Source organism: Malaclemys terrapin, chromosome 4 (genome assembly GCF_027887155.1).
Source record: "Malaclemys terrapin pileata isolate rMalTer1 chromosome 4, rMalTer1.hap1, whole genome shotgun sequence".
NCBI lineage: Eukaryota > Metazoa > Chordata > Testudines > Emydidae > Malaclemys > Malaclemys terrapin.
In genome coordinates this window covers 42,253,152-42,272,361 of record NC_071508.1, presented here as the reverse complement: position 1 = coordinate 42,272,361, position 19,210 = coordinate 42,253,152, and the positions used below count along the sequence as shown (strand labels likewise).

The 19,210-nt window shown below is 45.0% G+C and overlaps 1 protein-coding gene across 6 annotated transcripts in view; it reads right to left on the bottom strand.

The window, feature by feature from the left end:
* The window catches only part of TSPAN4 (tetraspanin 4), a 712,007-nt gene that overhangs the window by 321,853 nt on the left and 370,944 nt on the right, over positions 1-19,210 (bottom strand). The window lies entirely within an intron of this gene.

The window sequence follows — 19,210 nt, the reverse complement described above, 5'->3', positions numbered from 1 at the left end:
GCTCTGTGGTCCATCCCTGCATCTGAAGCAAGAGGCAGAGAGAATGAGCGTTCTTACTGTATCTCATGAATGCCTGCTCAGCATTCTCTCCGGCTCCTGCCCTCCCCCAGCCAATCAAAATTACCCTCAGACAACATTACTCCGCACCACCACTACCTTGTTTAAAATAAAAACCTCCCCTTGGTTTCTTCTCAGCAAATCCAACATAAGCTGCTTTTAACCAATCACTGCACAGGTGGAGGGACTACAGTATGTATCTTAGATTTAACCAGGTCCATTCCCCTGGGTAATTCTATTCTCTATCAGTCCTGTGTACATCAAAGCTTGGAGCAGGTTTTAATCATCCTAGCTGCTAGTGGCTCCTCAAATTTGTAGTTCTCAGCAAAGAGCAACTGAATTTAGATTTGGTCTGAAATGCAATTGGTCCTGCAAGGATTGGTATGCATACATTACACATCCAGATTCACAGGCACACATATAGAATGTGCTGCATATGGCATACACATAGAGAGTGCTATAGATGACAGCAAATGTATTTATTAATCCACTTATGACAATTTATCAGATTTTAGACCCAAAAAATCCTAACAGTCCCATGCATATATATTTGTTTTTGCAGGAGATGCTATTAAAACTCACTTGCCTGAAGACTGGTCTGGCTTATCTATTATGTTTACTCAGTGTGGGGACTTCTCTTTTTACTTTTTTTCAAATCAGTATCATCTGACTTGTCACTCAGTTTAAGGCTATTTCATTACATTTGCTTCTCTACCTACCTATCTGTTTTTCCATACCCAATCTATTGGGTTGGTGTCACGCTCTGCATGTGGGGCTCACCTCCCCACAACTGGCCCAAGCTGCTCTAACACTTCAGCAACTAGTAGAAAATCTTTCACACAATGCAACTTTCTCAGAGAGGAAGGATGTGCTTGTAGTTAAAGCATTGGACTAGAACGCAGGAGAGCTAGATTCAATTCCCTGCTCTGTCACATACTCCCTGCGAGACCCTGGCAAGACGTTTTTGATTTCCTTCTGCCTCAGCTCCCCATCTGTAATATTAACACCTCATTTCTGCCATCCTTTGTCTTAGCAATTTATATTGCAAGCCCTTGGGGCAGGGACTGTCTCTTACTATGCATATTGGGGTAGGGTGAAGAGGTGGCTGGCTGATATTTTTAAAGGTTTGTTCATGTGAAGAAATAGGCCAGATAAAACCAGGTCATGCGCGCGTGCGTGCAAACACACACACACGCACACACCAATCAATTTATTTAGCAGCAAAGTTACCTTTCTTAGTTTATTCCTGCAAACAAGCCCCAGATTCAGTTCATTTATAAATCGTGAAGACTTCCATTCATCTTCTTCCCCAATATATAAATATACAGCACACCTGCTGCTAGTATTAGAGAGAAAGCACTGCACTAGGTGCTAAGAACATTCCAACTCTGGCTCTTAGCCCACACGCCTCTACAACCTTGTCATAACTTTTTTGTACCCCAGTTTCCTTATCTATAACAACAAACAACAGCAACAGAGGGTCCTGTGGCACCTTTGAGACTAACAGAAGTACTGGGAGCATAAGCTTTCGTGGGTAAGAACCTCACTTCTTCAGATGCAAGTAAGGTATCTGCATCTGAAGAAGTGAGGTTCTTACCCACGAAAGCTTATGCTCCCAGTACTTCTGTTAGTCTTAAAGGTGCCACAGGACCCTCTGTTGCTTTTTACAGATTCAGACTAACACGGCTACCCCTCTGATAACAAACAACAAAGATATTTCACAAGTGGGGCTCTTTCAGGCCTACAGCAACTGTCCTTCCCTTTCCTTACAGACACAAACTCCATCCCCAATATAAACTCCTTCTCATCTAGGATACGCAAACAGTCCTTCCAGCTCTGAGTTCTGATTCACCACTTACTTCTCCGTAGCTTCCCTCTCTGCTTCCGTCTAGGTATGTAAGGCAGGCAGACCCATTTGGCTGATGAACTCAGCTGCCTCAACCTTACAGAACCTTAACCGTTCCCTACCTGGTCCCTGATTGCTGCAGATAAGCCCAGGAGAGGATGAAAATTTGAATCATCTGACTTCTATGAGGTGGCCCCAGCGTCTTCGTAAGACACAGATCGGTAGTGTAACCTGTCCACAACAATACCGACCCACCTCACAAAGGGATGATGGGGATTAATTAATGTTTGATAATTTTTTTTTTTAGATAAAGAGTACTTAAGTATGATAACAGCCTCTGCATGATCATCTCAACACAAATTGTTTGCTATCATCATTTAATTCTAGTTGTTTCTTTTTAAACCACTTTGCTCATACCAAACATATCTAGGTGCTGCTGATGCACACATCCACTTGGTGCAGCCCAATGTACCTGGCGTCTCTCAATATCCCAGAATGAGGGTAGGGTGACCAGATATCTAGGTGTTTGTCTTGATATTTCGCGGTATTCCTTTTTTTTTTTTTTGCTCCGCCGGTGACCCTCCCCCCCATGTGTCCTGATATTTTCTTCCTCTCATCTGGTCACCCTAAATGAGGGTAATGAATGGAATGATAAACCAAAGGGAATTTCCCCATGCATTTTAGAAGCGGGCTTTCTGTGCCTCTGCCCATGCCATCCAAGTTTATCCTCACAGGGGTCCTGAGGAAACTCAGGGATTTTAATCATTAAAGCTCCCTTACTTCCCGCCTCGGTGCTGTATAGAGCAAATTCCATGCTCCAAGCAGGGAAACCCACAACCACTTCACCTAAAACAGCCCGAAAAGACATCCATGGGAAAGAGTGAAGCACCTCTGCAGCAATCCCCACCTCTACCGACATGGGGGATGGGAGAGTGGTGTAGGACGGAGGAAAGATTAGCTTTCTGGTTAAAGGAGTGGACTGAGAAGGAGAAAATCTGGATTCAATTCTCAGCTCTTCCACAGACTACCTGTGTGACCTTGCACAAGTCATTTGGTAGCTTAGTTCATCTTCTGCAAAATAGGGGTAACAATACTTCCCAAGCTCACAGGGGTGCTGTGAGATTAAAATAATGTCTGAGAAGGACTCAGCTACTGCTATGATGGGGCCATATATGTGTGGCCACATGCACCCCTGTATTCACCCACTACTGTTATAACCGTTGTACAAAATATGCCTTGTGAGGTATCATTTGAAAACTAATAACTGGCTGGTCAACATAATCATGGTGAAATGTGTATAGCAACATTATATGTGAAGTTATGAACATAAGTTGAAATCATGACCAAAGTGCATTCACCACTTGAAGAATGAGTAAACCTGCTTCTCAAAGACAAAGGACAAGCTGACACCTTACCAAAGCTGATGGGCAATCACCTAACAGATGGAAACAGATCTGCATCTTAGCGAACAACAGCATGGAATCTCTTTCAGCACTTTGGGGGGGCAATGGACCTAATAGATCTGGACTGTCCAGGAGAGGGCTGGACAGTGCTGCACACACGTTTTTTGGGGGAAATCCCGGACTGGGAGTGTGTTTGGGTCATCTTGCAACTAGTAACCAAGGCTGCTGGGAGCCAGAGTGTGACTGGTGTTGCTGACAGGCTGCTGGTGTCAGAGTTGCTGGACCAGGGCTGTGGCTATACACAGACACTCAGGGTGTGACCTGCATGCTGTTTGGGAGGAGCCCAGGTTGGGAGCTACAGCAGCAAAGCATTGTGAGGCATCTCAGGTTGCAGGGCAGGGATGACACTGCCCCTCACTGGTCTGGATTGCAGCCCATAATGCCGTAGTATGTAAATAAAAAGAACTACCAAACTGAAAGAATGGAGAGGTGTATGTAGGTTGCTGAGCACTGCCCCTTTCTTAGGGGTCAGCAAACACCCATGTGCCTCCGGGATGTACAATGTGAGTGAGAAGTGAGTCATACCATTTAGCACACACCCCTTGTGAGCCTACAGAAATGCACACGATTATAAATGAATCAATATAAAGAAAAACTAGATATAATGCCTCTCATACTCTGCTGAAATAGTGTCATGTCATCATTTATTAACAACAATGGTGCCTGTCAAGGCTGCTTCCCCACTTTGAACTTTAGGGTACAAATGTGGGGGCCTGCATGAAACTTCTAAGCTTAACTACCAGCTTAGATTTGGTCCGCTGCCACCACTCTCGATGCTAATTCCCTTCCCTGGGTAGCCTTGAGAAACTCTTCACCAATTCCCTGGAGAATACAGATCCAAACCCCTTGGATCTTAAAACAAGGAGAAATTTACCATTCCCCCTCCTCCCTTCCACCAACTCCTGGTGGATCAAGATTCAACCCCCTTGGAGCTAAAAACAAGGAAAATCAATCAGGTTCTTAAAAAGAAGGCTTTTAATTAAAGAAAAGGTAAAAATCATCTCTGTAAAGTCAGGATGGAAAATAACTTTACAGGGTAATCAAACTTAAAGAGCCCAGAGGACCTCCCTCTAGCCTTAGCTTCAAAGTTACAGCGAACAGAGGTAAACACCCTAGTAAAAGGTACATTTACAAGTTGAGAAAACAAAGGTAAACTAACATGCCTTGCCTGGCTGTTTACTTACAAGTTTGAAATATGAAAGACTTGTTCAGAAAGATGTGGAGAGCCTGGATTGATGTCTGGTCCCTCTTTAGTCCCAAGAGCGAACAACTTCCCAAAACAAAGAGCACAAACAAAAGCCTTCCCCCCCCCCCCCCCCCGCCCAAGATTTGAAAGTATCTTGTCCCCTTATTGGTCCTTTGGGTCAGGTGTCATCCAGGTTACCTGAGCTTCTTAACCCATTACAGGTAAAAGGATTTTGGAGTCTCTGGCCAGGAGGGATTTTATAGTACTGTACACAGGAGAGCTGTTACCCTTCCCTTTATAGTTATGACAGTGCCCCACAGTGTTTCCAGAGTGTAATAGGGACCAGCTTAACATCTCCATTATAAACCCTATTTCTGAGGGGCTCAAAACTAGTTCCTTTTCACTGGCCTCCAGATGTCACATTATGCCATTCATTAAAACAGATTTGACCCTCCCTCATGGCAAGAAATCAATCGCCCAATAAAAATAAACAGCAAATTCTCAAGCTTCTTTTCCCTCCTCCTCCTTTTCCCCCCTGCTTCCCAACATAAGGTCCTGGGGAACAGGAAGGAACCTGACACTCTTGAGAGGATGGCACAGCACAAATATTAAAACCTGCCACACAATCAGTCCTTAATGCACATGTGTGGATTTATTTATAAAGCCAAGACGTGAAGCAGAAGAAAGAGTTTCTAAAAGTGGCTCCTGGGTAATAAATAATAAACAACACACAGGGCTACCTTTCAGACAAGAGTCTTTCCACACTGAAGTGGCCAGACATGGGCTAGTGCCAGTGCACCCCAATAGGAAGGATGGTTCCACCTCAACCTTCACCACCCCAGTGACAATATAGCTCATAGTATTGGCAGCTCTTTTAAGGCAGCATTTCTCAACTGCGGCCACCAGGGGCTTTTCTTGCGGCCACAGCCTCCTGGGCTATTATTGGGGAGGGGGGGGAGTAGCGAGTGGCCCCTCCCCCCAGCTGTTGCTCCTGGATGCACTGTCTTGGTGTTGATTGCTGAGGCGCCAGCAGAGGTGGGGCCCTGCCTCCCCTTTGGAGACACCTGGGGCATAGTGTTGGAGAAGCAGGCAGCCAGTGAGTTCCCCACCTTCCTAGGGGCGGTTGGGCTCAGTCTTCAGCCCTGGAGTGGTGGGGCAGCACGCTCTGGCCACAGGTCTTCGGGCTCCAGTCTCCCACTGCCTCCCCCCATCCACTCCATTTCTCCTGGCCCCTGCTGCCTCCCCTGACCCCCTCCCCCATCCAGGGCTTAATTTGTCCCAAGGCTTAACAGGGCTGAGTAAATCTGTTGTAAAAAGCAATACTTGTATGTCTGTTAATATCACTTTTCACAACAGACTTACTAGCTAGTAATAAAAAAATTTACAATGACTTGGACACATATATGTGCATATTTATTTGTTTTTCCTAAAGCTAATTAAGTATTTTAGGAAAAAGTGTGAGAGTAGCCACCAGCAAGAGTTGGTAGCCGCACTCTGTGGCCACCAAAAAATGTGTCCCAAGAACCCCTGTTTTAAGGCATCTTTTTGGCAGGGAGCTTGCTATTCTCTCTTCCGTCTAATATCTATCTGTTGCTCACTATCAATATACAGTAATTCAGTGGCCTATGACATGCATATATAGAATCCACCTCTTTTTGATCAATTCTGTTCTAAATTAGAAATTCCTGCAGGAGACGGGAAGAAGTTTTGCACCTCAAATGCAGAGCCCTATAGAAACAGCATTGCCATCAAAGGGCTAGATTCTGAATTGGACTATGTGCCCGCAAGGCAGTCAAAACCCTCCTAACCGCTATCCAAGGGCTACCTGGACTTTAGATATGGGTGATTATGAGTAAATAGGGCTACTCACTTGTTCCCTCCCTGGAGCAAGTGCGCAGGAAAAAGCAAGGAATGGGCAAAGCCCCCTTGGTCTCCAGCCAGAGTAGCTGAACCAGTCCAGGAGGGAATGTAGTAATTTCTGCTCATATAGGCCAGCAATAAATTAACTCCCCCGTCAAGCAAGGAAAAAACAGGGAAGGAATCCCAAACCAGCCCACATTAATCTTTATTACCCATCCACTTTCCACATTCTCAATTGCATCTGTACATTGTTATCCTTTGGCCAATTCATATTGATTCTCAGATACAAGAAAGAAATCACTGTGCAGTCTCACTAACAGAGACTCAGTTGGTGCGGATTTCAGTGGTACACTAACATTTATGTTGTGACAGCTCTGTCCACATTGGTGTGAATGGAAGGGTCATGTCATGGTGGAGTAGATTTACATCACAAAATCCTGGCCCATGGAGTAAAGAAGATTGCACAGTAATAACGTAAAACAAAATCCTGGCAAAAGATCGATACTGTAACAGGCTTAGATGTTAAAGGCAGAATTGTAACAACTCCATTACCCTTTTACATCCTCTCTCTGAGCAATCTCATCCATTTACATGGCTTCAGATATCATCTCTATACAAACAACTCACAAATCTACCTCTTCACTCCTAATCTGTCTCCTTCCATCCAACCATCTTGGCCTGTCTCTTTGACAACTCCTCTTAGCTGCCTCATCCTCTTCTTACACTTAACAAGGTGAAAACCAAACTCCTTATCTTCCTTCCCTAAACTTACTCAACTTCACCCTTTTTCTATCATGATTAACCAAACTACCATCTTTCCTGCCAAATGGGCCTGTAATCTGGGGGTTATATTTGGCTACTCCCATATCCAGGCCACCTCCAAATTTTCTTTCTTCTTCCTCCTCCACAAGAGTTCCCAGGTCTATGCTTTCCTTTCCATCACTATGGCTAAATCTTGCAGAGTCAGATTTGAAGTCAATTGAAACCAACGGATTTTGGATCACTCCTTCATTGTGTCCACCTTCACTACTACATCCTCCCTCCTCTATGACCTCTCTCTCACGCACGCACACATTTCCCTCTTTGATTCATACAAGATACAATGACTTAACTCATTGTCTTTCTTCGTCAGTTTGTTCATGTCACTCCTTTCTTTGAATCATTCCAACCGCTCCCCATTTGCTATTGCTGGAACTTTAAGCTTCTTTTCACTAACAAATTTATTAGAGCATAAGCTTTCGTGGACTACAGCCCACTTCTTCGGATGCATATAGAATGGAACATATAATGAGGAGATATATATACACACATACAGAGAGCATAAACAGGTGGGAGTTGTCTTACCAACTCTGAGAGGCCAATTAATTAAGAGAAAAAAAAAAAAAAAACTTTTGAAGTGATAATCAAGCTAGCCGAGTACAGACAGTGTGATAAGAAGTGTGAGAGTACTTACAAGGGGAGATAGAGTCAACGTTTGTAATGGCTCATTTTTTTTCTCTTAATTAATTGGCCTCTCAGAGTTGGTAAGACAACTCCCACCTGTTTATGCTCTCTGTATGTGTGTATATATATCTCCTCATTATATGTTCCATTCTATATGCATCCGAAGAAGTGGGCTGTAGTCCACGAAAGCTTATGCTCTAATAAATTTGTTAGTCTCTAAGGTGCCACAAGTACTCCTGTTCTTCTTTTTGCGGATACAGACTAACACGGCTGTTACTCTGAAACTTCTTTTCACTGTCTTCAAAGCTCTAGACAACTCTGTCCCTGCCCTTAATCAAGCTGGTCTCAATTTGCATTACCCCCTCTCCTATGCTCCAGCAATGTCCCTACCTTTAACAGCCCATTTGTGATCTTCTCACATAAACCCTACCAAGTATTCTCCTATGCTGCCTCCTACATATGGCACAATAGTCCTTTGCTCATCTGCAAGAATCCAACCTTGCCTTTCTTTCCAAGAATTTTCACTTTAAATTGTGGTGATGATTCCAGAGCAGTCAAATCTATTACAAAGTAGCCCACCGAATAAAAACGGCAACCACTGCAAAAACTATAGTATATTTAGGTGTCTTCCTCTATTCTTCCACCATGTGTACATGCAACACTGCACTCTACTAGATCGAAAATGACACATGCTCAAGCGTATGTGGTTCTAAGACCTAATACTATCACAGGAATGTCTCTTTCATAGGTTACTGTGATGGTTCCATGAGTTAGTATGATAATAAATCAATTATGGGTTTATTAATACACAGTAAATACTTAAACATGTTAATTAAATATACATACACAGATACCTTCAGTGCTTTACATTAAAGCATTAATTAAAACTGACTGCACTGCTTCTCTCTCTGCAACAAGATAACTAGTAAATAAACCTCCTTTCTGCTGTTTTTCCAATGCGCATGTAATGCCTTAAGAGCTGCTGTGAGGTCAAATTTGGCCCAAAAATTTAGGCTTTGTAAAAACAAGCTCTTCCAAAGGCTAAGACTAATAGAAATGTCTCCATTATATTTTTAAACATTACAGTAGAATCTTTTAAAAAAAATCTAAATAAGCATTTCTCTGGCCTGTTTGCAACTCCAGAACTGTGAGAGTGAAACTGAAAAGAAAAAGAAAAAATCATGAAGCTGACTAATCTATTTTCATTGTCTAAGTCTAGAGAAATGCAAAAAGTAAACAAAGAACAACAGCAGTAAAAGATGCATTTGATTTTTTTAAAGTTTAGCAGCTAGACTTTCAGTTTAAAGAGGCTAAGCCCTGGATATTAGAATGTAAGTGATGCTCTGATAGGGGAGGGGAGGGGAGAACAGACATTCTAGAGGTTTGCTCAACTATTTGAATTTACCAGTCTTTTGGTACCCAAGCGCCCTTTTTTTTTTAAGAGCTACTGAGGCCGCCAACAAAACTTTGAAAAACATTCAACTCAGAAGCAATTCCACTTATATAGCAGATATGTTTTCTATAATTATCTTTCCTTATAAATTAAGGAAATTTGCATGAAAAAGGATATTAATTTAACAGCTCTTCCTCTCCTCCTGCTGATATACACCTGAAGTCATGATCTTTGGTTCATGGCATAATTAGTTGCTATGGAAATAATAAAATCATAGATAGAGAGAAGGTATTTTGGGCATGATTTGCAATGGCGTTTATTTATGCATGTGCAAAGTTGCATACGCAGGAATTGGCCCACTTTTTACGCGCATTCACCTACGTGCAAAGGTGAAGTGCAAATGTGATGGAATTTACACCCACAACCTCAGCTGGGCACATGGAATTTGCTCATGACAATTCTAGCACCTGCAAGCCCAAACAGCAGTGCAAAGAAAATAGAGGAGCTGATGTGTGTGTGCACGAGCACAGTGCTTGCCCCTAAGCCCAGTGGAATCAGTGCAAAGACTATCTTTGACAGAGGATTTTGGATCAGGCTCAAAGTTCTATGTGCATGACTTGGAGGCCTCCTTTTCCATATTGGGCCCTTTAAGTTTCTTGTACACTTCTCTGTTAACACAGGATTTTTCCCTGGGGGTTTTAGTGCTTTGTGCTGTCTAATATTTAGTGGTCCAAGTGAGGAGCTTCCACAGTTTCCCTAGGAATAACTATTTATTTTTATGTCATGAGCAGAGAGGATTATTGCTTCAGATGGGGGATAAGCAGCTCTAGCAGATGAACTCTTAAGAAGCAAAAGACCAGTTCTCTGCCAATGCCCTCAGTAATAAAGAGCAAAGGAATAGAAATGCAGATCATGCGACATTCTGTATAAGTTGAGTTGTTGCCCAAAGAGAATCTTTGCCAGACATTTCCATGCAGAGTCAGCAGCACTGCACAGCACCAGTGCAATATATGTGGTAGCTTTCTTAAAATTAGGTTGCATCTTCTAACCTGAAAGATCAGCTGAGGTTCAAAGAAATAGCACTTCAAACACAGAGCCAGTACACATACTCCTGCTGTCTAGTACAAAGTGATGAATCAGACCTAAAAACCACTGTAACTGCCCACCGGCATGGTAACTTGAGATGGCAGGTATTTTAAAGCAGCTGTGAAAAGGGAAAAAGAAACACCATTGGTTTTTAACAAAGATAATCATTTGTTGTACCCTAGCCAGCATATAATATGCATTACTCTCAATACTGCAGCTGCAGAACAGTAAGTTCAAAATTAACTGTTTGCTTCCATGCATCTTCAAAACCATACATTTAAAGCCAACATTTTCGAAAAGCCAAAAGTTAAGCTCCTACATCCACACGCAGGCTCCTAAAATAAGTTTCAAAAGCAATGAGTACCCGGACGTTCTCACTGATTTTAATATAGGGTTACCATATTTAAAAAATAAAAAAAGAGGACACTCCATGGGGCCCTGTCCCTGCCCCTTTCCCACCCCCTGGTCCCACCCCAACTCCACCCCTTCCCCAAAGTCCATGCCCTAACTCCGCCTCCTCCCCTGAGCGCCCCGCATTCCCCCTCCTCCCGCCCAGCCACGCAAAAAAGGCTGCCCGAGCGCTACCGGCTTCACGGTTTGCCGGACAGTCCCCAGACCTTGCGCCCCTGGCCGGTGCTTCCCCAGCGCAGCTGGAGTCCGGGAGGGGAAGTGCCCAGCCGGGGGCGCAGGGTCTGGAGGCTGCCCAGCAAACTGTAAAGCCGGTAGCGCTCGGGCTTCGGGCAGCCCCCATGCCTCTGGGCCCTGCGCCCCCGGAGCCCGGGAGGGGAAGTGCCCGGACGGTGGCTCAGGGTCCGGAAGCATGGGGGTTGCCCGAAGCTAGTAGCGCTTGGGCAGCTTGGCTTTAAACAGAGCAGAAGAGTCGAGGTAGGGAGCACAGTAGCCGCGGGAGGGGAAGTGCCCGGCCGGCGGTATTTTTCCCGGACATGTTTGGCTTTTTGGCAATTCCCCCCAGATGGGGGTTTGATTACCAAAAAGCTGGACATGTCCGGGAAAAACCGGACGTATGGTAACCCTATTTTAATGGGAGTTGCTGGGTGCTTGGCACTTTTGAAGATCAGGTCACTTAGACCCAAAGTCAGCGAAACACTTGAGCATGAGCATAATTTGCAATTCAGTGGAACTGTGGGCGGCGTGTGAACTGCAGGCTGGGGGAGGCTACCCACCAACCCTTCCGCTCGAGGCCCTGTCCCTTGCATGCACCTCCCCCTGTCGGAGTCCAGAGCCCCTCCCTACTGCGGCCACCGGTCCCTGCCCCAGGCTAGCCCCCTCAGCCCCAGAGTGCTGGGAGGATGTGGGGGGGTTGCAGCCGTGTGCCGCCTGCCCTCCTGGCACTGGGGAACTGGGGCCATGCCCACCTGCCCTCCCGGCACTCCAGAGCTGGGGGGGGCTAGCCTGGGGCAGGGGCCGGTGGTGAGGGGCTCCCAGCTCCGGCAGGGGGAGGTGCATAGAAGGGGCGGGGCCTTGGGCAGAAGGAGTGGGGCTGGGGGCTAGCATCCCCCTGTCTGCAGTTCACACACCAGGGCCACCGCACAGGGGGACTGGAGCCACACTGCCACACACAGAAAGCAGGAGGGAGGAACCTGGGGGCTCCGCGTGAGCGGGGCCATGCCTGGCTGTCTGGGGAGGCACAGCCTCCCCAGTCTACGGTACCCGCCGCCCGTGAGTGGAACTACTCGTGTACATAAAGTTAAGTATATACTTAAATGCTTTACTGAATCAGGGCCATAGTTAGGGGTGTGATCCTGTGATTTTCAAAAAAGTCCAGCTGGTGCCTAACTCCCTTAGGCTCCTTTGAAAATCCCAGATGAAATATAAACAAACTTCTGTTTTTAAAAAGGACTTGAACTCCTGTGGGGAGCTACAATTTCTTTTTTACTCGGTCTTTTCCATTTGAAAGATAGTAACTTCTGAGGATAAGTAAAAGAACATTACTTTTTATAGGCAGCTAAGCCAAAATATTACGGAGGTTCTACAGCACCTATCCAGAATGTAATCCTTATAAAGCAAGCTTCACCGGAGAGCGTTTAAAATTAAACTGAAATATGAAACAGTCTGCAGCAAATTAAATGGCTTAAACAGAGTATTTGGAAAGGAATAATAAACAAAACACTAGGTGACTATTAAATTTTAATATGAAATGGCAATGCACCTGTTTAAGGAAAATGTGACTAGCCAGATATATACAATGCCATCAGCTATGATCTTTTCTTCTTGATGTATAAGGAACCATGGAGACTTATCTCATCCTAAACACTGACAGTAAACAGCAGGGGTTCTTTTTCCCTGACATCTCTGTAGACACTCAAGCAAAAAAGGGGGAACTCCTGCTACCTGAGAAATGTTATGTGCAGGCAGGGGAACGAGCTTTTGTCTTCTGACTACCCATACTTAGCATACAGAACAATGAGAAATCAGATCCGGCTTTAGACGCAGAATCAGCAGAGAAGCTTCAGAATAAAATATTGCAACACACCGCACAATGTAAGTGCTTGAAAATGAAAACATTTAAATTCACAAAATATTTAGTTTTAATTATAACAAAGATATTTAGGGCCCAATTCTCTGCTGGTGTAAATTGACCCCACTGAGGTCCCTCTTCTCCTAAATGTTATCCACTCTCTAGCTGCCAGGTCAGCTAAGCTGCTGTGCCCAGCTTCTGTCCCTGGAGGCAACCTGTTCTATCACCTAAGCAATATGAGGAACCTCAGGCAAATCTGAAAAGATCTGGTCTGACTATTTACAAATCTTTAATTAATTCCTATCAGCTGGAGGCTGAGATGTCACTCTCCTTGCCCCTTCCTTCCTTTTCTTTCCATTCCTTTATTTATTTATTTTGTTCTTTTAGTCTTTCCCTCTCCTTTTGGGAGAAAAAAAAACAATAAAATATAAACAAAACAAACGGACCCAGCTACATTTAAATCACTGGATCAGCACCCACCTATTTACATCAGCACACAGATGACCTTTAACCTTATATTCCCCTGTTTAAATTTCTTACTTGACAGTTAGACACTAAAGCAGGGGTCGGCAACGTTGGCACGCGGCTCGCCAGGGTAAGCACCCTGGCGGGCCGGGCCAGTTTTATTTACCTGCTGACGTGGCAGGTTCGGCCGATCGTGGCCCCCACTGGCCGCAGTTTGCCGTCCCGGGCCAATGGGGGCGGCGAGAAGCTGCGTCCAGCACATCGCTCGCCAGCACCACTTCTTGCCGCCCCCATTGGCCCGGGACGGTGAACCGCGGCCACCACATCGCTCACCCGTGCCGCTTCTCGCCGCCCCCATTGGCCCGGGACGGCGAACTGCGGCCAGTGGGGGCCACGATCGGCCGAACCTGCCGCGTCAGCAGGTAAATAAAACTGGCCCGGCCCGCCAGGGTGCTTACCCTGGCGAGCCACGTACCAACGTTGCCGACCCCGGCACTAAAGACTTTTATGTTGTTACTCAATGAGGCCTCAATTCTGCAAACTTAAGTTAAATAAAAAGCATGCTAAGTCCATGCCTATTCAACTAAGCAGTTAAGCCTATGTTTAACTTTAACCACAGACTGAAGTATCAATTGAAGTCAGTGCAACTTAAGCACATATTTAAATGCTTTGCTGATTAGAGAAGAGCTAAAGCATATACATTTATTGAACAGGTGCCTAAGAGGAATTTTCAAAATATTCCCCCATTTTGAATATTTGCTGAAATTCTGAATTTGGATAGAAAAACAAAACAAACATAGTGTATAAAAAACCAACCCACTGCACTCTCAGGGTCAACCCCGCAACCACAACGCAGTTGTTACTTTGTTATATGTATGGCCATTCCTCCGGGTGGCCATAGGTAGGTTGGTTTGTTTCTTGTCTTCATCAGACCATTATGAATTAAACAAGGAAGTTGTCTGAGGTTGTTTCCCTGCAAATGACATTGTCAGGGATGGCAGGGAATGGAGACTGAAGAACGCACAGTGATCACTCATTCACTTCCTTGATTTACAACTTTTTCCTTTCTCTGTATATTATCATCAAGTGTCCCAAAATTCCCACAGCAAAATATGCAGCCAGCGCATCACAGTAACGGTTCTGAACGTTAAACGTTATGGGTCAGATCCATCTCTGGCATAAAATGGCATAATTCCAACAAATGCAAAGTCAGCTCTGTGGATTCTAGTGAATTTGGCCCAAGGAGTGTAATTCTGAGTTTTTCTCTAACTGTTCAAACTTGTAGGCAAGCTTTCCTGTAGCTTTTTAAGAATCAAAATAAATAAATAAATAAAGCAACCAGGAGCACTCAGCCAACTGGACTGCTTGAATGTTCTCACCTTTCCTTGTGGAACAGAGATGCCATCCTTCCCAATTAAACACCCATACAACACTTTGGGCTTGCTTTAGCACCCCGTAAATTCACATTGCACTGACAGAGCAGCACAAGCTGACCATGAAGCAGATGAGAACTCCCCGATGTGGGAGAATCCTAGCCGGGTACAGCTTTACGCCACTTACTTCTTCACCTTCTAGCATAAGAGGCATGTCAGGAGTGGGAAGGAGTGAGGGCCAGCTGATCCTCAGCCAGCAAAATGGCTCATAGGGAGCTGTTCCTGTTACCACAAAATAAAGCAGACTTGAGGCTGCTCTAAAATATGCCAGGGGCTACATCTGCTCCTGACTAGCCCCTAGATTGCTGGGGATGGAAAACTTCAGCAAGCTCAGCTCAGGTGCACCTGAGGATTGATCCTTATATCTGAATGCAGGGACATAAAACTGTGGATGTAAGAATATCAAGCTGGTTTATGAAATATAGAAACAGACACAGTGATCTTTCCATAGGAGATTCAGACTGTATCTCTTTCCTTATTACAGTGCCCAGGTGTTTTCACTAGGGCAAGAGAGAATCTCTGATTTGATTGGGGGCACTTAATATGCATAACCATCTACAGACATTTGAAGATTGCCATATAGATCTAGCAGTACCAATAATATTGCTATAAAATGGTGTATAACTGTGAGCCTATTAATCTTTAATTAGAATGCCTGCTGGCCTTTTCTGAGGGCCACCCAAGCCTTGTGTTTGGGAGAAGACATGCTTACTTTAAATTACTCTTTGTTAATGTCCATCCATTTTATCTGGGCCCACGATAAACTATCATAAAGCTACTGCTGTCCCTACTCTGTGTAAGGAGATTTGTTATGTCAAAGGCTGGAAAGTATTTCTTAGGCAACACAAGACTGGTGAAAGTGCTGATATGATGATAACTCCTTGGCCAAAGTCAATTAGCAATCTGCTAAAACTGGTCTTCACTTGCCTTCATCTGTCCTGGAATAATAAAATAATAATAATAATAATAAAAACAGCAAATAGCCCACTAGACCAGTGCTTCTCAAAGTCAGGCTGCTGCTTGTTCAGGGAAAGCCTCTGGTGGTCCGGGCAGGTTTGTTTACCTGCCGCATCCGCAGGTTCGGCCAATCGCGGCTCCCACTGGCCACAGTTCGCTGCTCCAGGCCAATGGGGGCTGCGGGAAGGGCGGCCAGCACATCCCTCGGCCTGCACCGCTTCCAGCAGCCCCCATTGGCCTGGGACGGCAAACTGCGGCCAGTGGGAGCCGCGATCGGCCGAACCTGCAGATGCGGCAGGTAGACAAACTGGCCCGGACCGCCAGGGGCTTTCCCTGAACAAGCGGCGGCCCGACTTTGAGAAGCACTGGCCTAGACCATCTCCATTCTTCCAGGTCTCGGAGGACCCAGCTATAGAGATGCTAGAAACAAACCTTCCCTGGTTTCTTAGCAATCTAGACTTGAGGGACGGTGGCTATTTTTTGTGACTAGCACAGAGGACAAAAAGCCTACTGTACTAGGAAGCCACTCCAAAGTTCATTGAAGTCAATGAGAGTCTATCCATTTACCTCAACAGGCTCTGGGACAGGCTACCCTCAGTTACACCTGTGCAGCCCCCTTAGCAGAATTCTCCCCTCAGTTAGACGCACAGATCTCACTGCCAGGGTGTGGTATAAGTTTATCAGACTGGGATTAGTTACACAACTATCAGACTAGGTTTATAACAATCATGCAGCCCCAGTCATGCCTGTGCAGTTAAATTACTGTGGACAAAAGCCGCATTTTAACAAGTCTTGTAATTCAACAGGAAGGGCAGTCATCTGCTCCTAAGATTTCCATTTGGGGGTATAACCTCTGCATGTGACGGGGCAAGGGAAGCAGAAGGAATGAGTTTGGAGGCTCACCTGGTTGCCACAGAATCAGGATACTCACAGAACTGGTGAAGATCAGACAGACATGTAAGGGATGTGACAAGTTCTTAAACCGTGGGGGTTGAGAGGAGAGGAGGGGCTGGAACTGTTATTCTATTTGTGAGTGCCCTTTGATGGCCTGCCAACAGCGTGGAACTGACAACACTCCCAGAGGAGCCATGTGTCCACTCCTCCCACTTCAGCCAGATGCAAGATACTGTACTAGGATGACAGCTGCCTCGCCCCTCATCCCCTGGATAATAACCATCTGAAAAGCTTCAGTAGAAACATACCCCCATTAAAATTCACCTCATCATACAAGATTCCTTATGGTTAAAACTTGCTCTAATGGCATTAACCTCATTCTCCTTGACAAACCTAGGGCACAAATTCCACAATCCCTGCACTACATGGGTAAATTGCTCCAAACAGTCTCACCCCGGGATCTTTTCACTGCTGCACATGCTCTATTTGGCAACTCCGAATGCAGCCATAAGCACTACGGGTCCTGGCATGATCTCTCTTCGGCCTCACCAGTTCCTGGGTGTCGAACTCTGATAAAAAGGGAACCATGCCACAGTCAGCCTTGGCACAGGCTAATTTACAAATCTGATTTCCCTCAGCGTAGCTATTTGCATATCTTATAAACTAGTGTGTCGTTTCATTGGAAGCCAATGTACCATAGCTTCATATCAGAGGGAGGTTTTTTTTTTCTTTTTTTAAATATTAGACACTCATTGATTGCAACTTGACAACTCTGGAGTCAATTAAATGATAAAGGGTCCATCACCTGTTGGTTGGCTCCAAATCTATAGAAAGTGACACAATCGGCACAAAGAAATGCATACTTTACATGTCTCCTGGTCTTTTTAATCCCAAACTACAAATCACAAAATCCACGTAACAAAAACCACAAATCAGAGGATTACACAGGAGGTTCCCCTTTCTCTGGCCCTAGGGATAGTCTGGTCTCAGCTGCTTATTCAAGCTCAGCAACAGACAGACTTCAAAACAACCTCTTCTCTTCTTATAGTCCCAGTGGTTCCCAAAATAAGATAACTGGCTTTAGCTCAACTTGGCAACATTCCCTCATGGCTGCATTCCCCAGCAAGCCTGTCTGGCACCCACTTGCAGCTCTCCACTTCCCCAGCCATAAAAGCAGGTGGGGGTTTATCCACCTTGTCAAAGAGATAACCGCAAGGCTGGCCAGGCCACTGTGGGGCCTACCTTTACATCTGTTTGCAGAGTCCAAGTGCTTCTAGATCAGAGCTGACAACATTTAAAAGGTTCTTTTTCATTAAAAAATAAAATGAATAGAATGTAATATCATCATCCCAAAAAGTAACCCTACCATGCAAATGAGAGAGCAGGCTGGGCAGGAGCTGGCTGGTAAGTGCCCTAAGAGGGATTTAAGCCACTGGCCCGTGCTGAGCATTGATGGGAAGGGGAAAACACACTCAGGATTGGGGAAAATAGTAGGGCATCAAGGCAGCTGCTCCTCTGTTACTAGACAGGCTGCCCTGGGGACTGAGGAAGGATGACCTTGTGGTTAAAACACTTGGCTAGGACTCAGGAAATCTGGGTTCAATTCTCTTCTCAGACACAAATCACTAAGTTTCTTTGTGCTTCAGCTCCTCCCAGGGGTAAAATGGGGACAAATTTGTTTCTTTCTCCACCTAGTTTATCTAGATTGTTAGCGCTCCATATGTTCATGTCCAGCACAATGAGGTCCACATCTTGTTTGGGCCCTCTAGATGCTAGTTTAAAGGCTTGTCTACACAATGGGGTAATGTGCACTACAGGGGTGTGATTTTTAAAGCACACTCCTGCGATGCACATGAATTGGTCCAGTAGATCCTGCTGATGCACACTAACGATTTCCTAGTGTGCTGTAACGTATGTTACCTAGGTTATGGTGCACTAAGGAATCTTAGTCCACATGGAGCAATTAATGTGCATCACATTAGTGCACTTTAGAAATCCCACATGCATAGTGCACATTACTCCACTGAGCATACAAGCCTTTACACAAATAATATGAACAACAAATTGCAAAGTATCGCCAGGCTGTTCTGAAAGGTACCCAATTGGAAATCCTTAAGCAGCAGTCAAGAATAGGAAGGAGGAGGAGGAGGAGGAAAAGGAAGGTAGGCTCTGAAGGAGAAAGACACAGAGAGCAGTTCTTAGCCATTTGAAGCAGAATAACTGGAGAAGGGGGTGCGATGCAGTATTCTTCCAGCAGAGGATCCTGCATCCTAGAAGGAGTTGTGGGGGGAAACATACAGACTGAAGACAGAGGAGGAAGAGACAGCAGTGACTTAGCAAGGGATGAATGTGTAATAGAAACTAAAATTGCTGGGTTCAGATGGTGCTATCACATTTTACCAATTTAATTTGTTTTAACACCCCTTTCCATTCCTGCATCCAATGTGCATGGTGCATGTGTCTGTATTAACGACAGCAGAAATATACACCAGCATCCATTCCAGTCTCTGCTCCATCCCGATTATCTTCTCTGACATACCATGATGCCTTAGATGGTAAAACAATGGGCTTTCTGGAGTCACAGCACCGCTTCATCCCACTTTGGAGACACATACCAAAGGAACTGAAATCAATATCACTGCCATGAT